Here is a 6,384-nt window from a genome sequence, read left to right as displayed (position 1 = left end):
GCGCCCACTGTAGGGAAAAAGTAGATTAGGACAAGAGACTAAAGCGATCTTATCCTATACAAGAGATCAGATAAAGAGTCGTGCAAAACTGCCATAATTTAGGGGGACACTTCTACGGTGCGTCGAGGCGATGCACAAAACGTTATCGAACCTAATGAGAGATATCGTGGGATATGTTGTCACACGTCTCACTCCCACTTACTATGAACATTCTCTCCATTCACCTTGGTATTGAAATACCTAAACACCATCCTTTAGCGGGACACTCTAAGGGTGCCTCGAGGCCGAGGATAGATCTAACTGTGTGAACATTAGGGAGAAACGTGAAGAGATTTAAGTGAAGTATCATATACCTCAAGTACCTCCTACTAAATGTTCTACCTAGGGATTGATTAACTTAGACAATCTGACTACTGATTTTATCTAAGCTTATGTTTAATTTGGTAAAAAACAACTCTAGCTTTTGATAATTAAACAAGTTCGAATCAAGTCCCATTAAACGCTTTAACGAACTATCATCAAATTTGCATGCATGCATCAAATCTATCTAATTCACCTTTCTAGGTAGGTTCTGTTTCTGTCAGCTTAAGTACCCCCAGCCTAGACAAAACCCGCCTTAGACAAACGGTCCTTTATAGATAGATTTGGTATAAATTTAATCTTTTATTAGTCAATTTAATCCTATTAAACAGACTAAAAGATTAAACCTTAGGTTTCTAATCTTATTAGAACCGTGATATTAGATCTATCTCCATCAAATTTTAAAACTCTTTTAAAACATGATTCAAGCCTAAGTTTGCATGCATGTCTTTCTTATTGTTTTTAGTTCTAATTTCCATTATAACACTTATACAAGGAAACAACCAAAATCAATCACATTGCTAAGCTGGACTAGGTATTTATAACTCTTATAAATTTAACCTATGTGTCATTCTTCATGCAATGTTCATTCATTACTATATATAACTCTAATATAAAAAGTAATGAACTAAGCATACATGCTTCCATACACCCTTATACTATAATATTTATAATATAAAGATGATGCATGAATATGCTTAATACATGGATAAATATAACTCTTATATTATATGATGCATGAACATGCTCTTATGTAATTTAATCATGCAAACTATTATGTCATAACTCAATACAGAGATGATGCATGACAAATGCATAACCTATGGTGGGATTTCAATCTATATGGCATATTATATGACATATAATAAAAACATACATCTCATGTACATTCACCAAAATTAATGGACCGGGATGATTAGCCTAAAAAATCAAAAATAAATCTTATCTATTAAACCGGTTCAACAAGCGAACCGGGTCTTGAAATGCCTGGGTGAAGCCTTCTTTGTGATCGTCTAGCAAAGTTGGTCGAGTAACCATGATCGTGTAACAACGATCGAGTACCTTAGACTATACGATGAAGCATTAAGGTCACTCGATCGTGCAGTGCACCAAGTTTAAACGCAAGCCTAAACGATCGTGTAAATGACTACTATGCTATGAAGTATGATCATCTAGACGATTGAAGAGCAAGCGCTAAGTAGCACTTACCGAGTGATCGTGTAGCTAATGACTATGCAATGAAGCATGCTGGCCTACACGATCGTTTAGGGCACGCGCATGCAACGAGTATCCTATACTCAACCATCGTTTACCCCCATCGTTTACACATCTGACCAACTCTTGGTCTTCTTCTTCCTAGTAAAATGCATCTCTATTCTTTGAAACTTCATCATGAGCGACTCGATAGCAAGTTAATATGCCCAAAAACACAGGGGCCCTTACAAATAACTTTGAAATGTAAAAGAAGTCATTAATCAGAGGCAATCATCCGAAAAACTCCATTAATCCACATCCACAAATACATTTAACACTTAAACATAATGTAATCATACTTAACACCCACCAATAATGTAAATGCAATTCAATAAAGCAATGAATTTGGAATATTAGAACTTGGCTCTGATACTAATTGAAGGAACTCTTATCCAAGAGAACTAGTGAGCGAAAGCAATATCTTTCCAAGCCCATTGTGAAAGAATGCATTCACAAACATACAAGAAGCAAATACAAAACTAATTGAGAGACATACCTTTGAAGAACTCTTCTTCTGGAAATATCTCACTCTCGTGAACATCGTCCACCCAATTGTCTAGCAATCACGAACTGTCTGATCCACGAACAACAACCCCTCAACACTACCAATTAGCAACATTGGTATTCTTGGAGTGAGAATCCAGGAGGTGTGGGCTCTATGTGAATTTTGTAGAGGGAAGTAGGAAGAAAACGATCGAAGTACATGATCAAGTAAGTGGGAGAAAGGTTCTGTCTATCGCATAGACTGAGAGTACTTGATCATTTAATAAATCTTGCTCAATCCTTTACACGATCATTTAGTCTCATGCTAGTCTCACGCTAGATCGTTTACACAATCGTTTAACAAATCTCGCTCGATCGTTTAGTCTCTCGTGAGGGCTATCGTGTAGTCTCTCATAAGCAAAATGACTAGTAATTCACTAATGAAGTGATTGTTCATAAAATGAAAACTCTTTTCATTTTATCCTTCAGTTATGGACCTGTAGCTTGAAGCTCCAATGGTACGTGAATAACTGACTAAACTCTTTAATCACAAAATCCACCATCCGTTAACTATCGGGCACTCCACTAAAGACTGACAGCTACACTCTTCTCACTACAGATAAATTTCTATGTCCATTGGATATAACCAATCAACAGTACGATAACCCTTCATAGATCGCTCGTAAGTACAATTGGGCCAATTTACCACTTTGTACCTGTAGTTACATCTAGCCCTTAAGTATCACTGATTTCTCTAATGAACAATACATCATAGTCCTATTATAAGTGAACACCTCTCGAGCCATTAGAAAATGTGTGGCGCCACATCGTTCAAGCCTCGGAATCAGGCTTTAAGGGAGCAATCTATATACTTACCCCTGTTTCGTGGAAGGAGTGAATTCCATTAGCACAGATATATTATGAACCTGTAGCTCGAAGCTCCAACCGTACGTGAATAACTGACTAAACTCTTTAGTCACGGGATCCACCATCCATTAACTGCCAGACACTCAACTAAAGACTGACAGCTGAACTCTACTTACCACAGATATATTATGTGTCCATCTTAACTAATCAGCTGTGCGACAACCATTCACAGATCACACGTAGGTACAGCTCGACCAATAATCGTTATGCCCCTGTAGTTACATCTAACTCCTTAAGTACCAATGATCCCTCTAATGAACATAAGTCATAGTCCTACTATGACTGAGTCCTTTCTTCTAAAGAGAAGTTATGGCCCCTATGTTCAAGCCCCGGAATCAGCCCTTAAAGGAGAAATCTCTCTACTTATCCCTGCTTTGGGAAATGAGTGAATTCCATCTTGTGGATTGAATTCCCAACTCACAGATCAGACAAGATCCCAAAAAGGTAGGCATGTTGAGATGGCAATCTAGCCACTCTCACCCATACTAATCAAAGGACCGCCCTCAAAGACAGGAGTTACCAAAACACTCAGGATTGAGGTCGTGTCACCTATGGTCGTTTAGGTGAGATGTAAGTCTCTAGTATCAACGACATTATATATAGAGTCTAGTCATCTCGTGGTCTGGTCTTATACAAACTCTTTGTATAGGATACCCCCACTCACACGTCTCTATATGAATGGTCAGGATCTACCATCTGTAATAGTTCACAACACTTGCAAACCTGTACAAAGCGAGTCGTATCCATAGTGTCACTAGTATCAGGTATCCAACCTTAATCGTTATACTGCAGACCTATTTAGGTTATCATTTAAGGCATGATCCACTTATATATCACATATACATGCTTAAGTTCACATAAGATAACCAAGGATCTTTGTTTATTGGATATGAGTAAAAGCCATAATGAAATAACAATTATTTTATTTATCAAACAATGTGTATCATTACAAACAACGAGACTCTAGGAGAATTAGGACACCAATCCCAAACAAGGCTCATTAACATTCTAATCAAAGCCATAAGATTTAGTCATAGTATCAAACCTTATATTCCAAGATCGAGCTGCCTGTTTTAGTCCACAAATGGACCGATTTAGCTTGAAAACCTTCTGCTCTTGACCTTGAAATATGAATCCCTTGGTTTGCACCATATAAATGTTCTCCTCAACATTGCCATTCAGAAAAGCAGTGTTTACATCCATTTGCCATATCTTATAGTCATAATATGAGGTAATGGATAGGAGGATCTGGATAGACTTCAGCATGGAAACAGGTGAGAAATTCTCCTCATAGTCGACTCCCTCTACCTGGGTATAACCCTTTGCCATTAGTCTAGCCTTGAAGGTTTGCACCTTCCTATCAGCATCCCATTTCCTCTTGTAAATCCATTTACAACCTATAGGTTTATCCCCATTAGGTTGATCTACAATATCCCAAACTGAATTGAAGTACATAGAGTCCATTTCAAGATCCATGGCTTTAATCCATTCATCTCTGTCAAGATCCTTCATTGCCTTATTGTAAGAAGATGGATCCTCAATCTCGCCATCAGCTACCATAGCGAGGATTTCAGTTAAACCCATATAGCGAATAGGTGGATTTGCAACCCTCCCACTACGTCGAGGATCCCTCAACACTTGAGGTGGATTTAACCTGCTAGCTAGACATACATAAGTTATTTATAACCTTTATAAATTAACCTAAAATAGTGCCATGCTTCATTCAATGTTCATTCATTACTAGTATATATAACTTTTATCTAATAAAGTAATGAACTAAGCATACATTCCATACATACATAGAACTTTATATTATAACATTTATAATAAAAATGATGCATGGATATGCTTTAATGCATGCATATATTATAACTCTTATATTATATGATGCATGAACATGCTTTATGTAATTCAATGAAGCATAATAATATATTATAACATTAATAATATAAAATGATGCATGAAATAAATGCATAATAGATAACTTGTAGAAATACAAGCTATTGTAGCCTCTTAGAATTATGAGGGCTACTAAGAAGAATATGTGTCAATAATACCAAGAATTTATGTGAAAAAGTGAGCTTGCGTCGACCAGCATCAGAAATCCTTACTAACCTTATATCATACGTTATTATGCATTAAAGCGTCTATTTTTTAAGCCGTTGTAGGGATTGACCACACGCGTTGACCTTAATCCACCGCAAGAATAACCACATGCAAAGGTTCATAAAGACTAGTTCGCCGCATGGAATGTTGCATCCATAGAGTGATAATCGTAATGGAAAATTGATTGCCAAGTGGGTGGAATGTGTTGACACTTTAGAAGAAACAAGCTTAAACACATACCTTAGGAGTATCAACAAGATAAGGTGATGTTGACATTGTCCATACCGCGACAAAGGTAGTAGTGAGTAAGAATGCAACCATCATGTTATTAGCATTTAAGCTCCATAAATAGCACCTTGGATCTTCACTTCAAAACATCCGAGCTTCTACCCTAAGGCAGATTCTTGTGATCACAGATGAGAGCATGAGCAAGATTTCCATTGAGGATTCTTCACCTCCACAACCCATTCCGAGTGACGACCAGAGTTACGTCGGAGATAGAGCTCAAAAGAGATTTCTCCACCATCCATCCATGGAACCATCAGCAGCTTGACGCATTTCATATGAAAAGTGAGAGATTGTTTTCATCTAACCTTCCACTTCTCTTCTTATCTTTGTATTGTATTACATTTTGGCTCAAGACATTAATACAGTTTGTAATCAATACTTATCTTAGTTCCTTCAACACCATCTTCATCATCTTCTTCTTTTCTATCATCATCTACATTCATCATTTAGTTAAATATCGAAGACAGTTACATACTCAATTGTGCAGCCTAGAGATGGGACACATGTAGCAACCCACCGAGAGGTGTGCATTGCACAAGTATAGTGAGTTAATCCTCTTCGCTTGGTGTGAGGCTATAGCAGCGCTTGTCTATGAGCTATCACAATGCTTGTCTTGAGCTGATTAGCCACAACTAACTGCCTGAGAAGGTAAGTAGTGGAACATACTAAAGCAGAGTAAGCCTTGTTCTTAGAGATAGACATGATCTTATGCTCGACGCAACCATGCATTATAAAGATATAGGCATGTGGCTGGCCACCGAGAGGTGTGCGACGCGTTAGTGTGGCGAGCTGGGATTACTCGAGCGACCAAACATAATGGACATTATTATGCGTGAATAGGTGCTACATCTCTACCAATTCTCATAGTTAAACTTCCATTACTCAATCTGTTTAGTTAGGAGTAGGAGTAATGCATAGTCCTTTAACTTATGTCTTTTTACTTTTATTCATCGCCTCAAACGCATC

This window comes from Benincasa hispida, chromosome 11 (assembly GCF_009727055.1).
Source record: "Benincasa hispida cultivar B227 chromosome 11, ASM972705v1, whole genome shotgun sequence".
NCBI classification, from domain to species: Eukaryota; Viridiplantae; Streptophyta; class Magnoliopsida; order Cucurbitales; family Cucurbitaceae; genus Benincasa; species Benincasa hispida.
Note: the sequence above shows the minus strand (reverse complement) of the source record.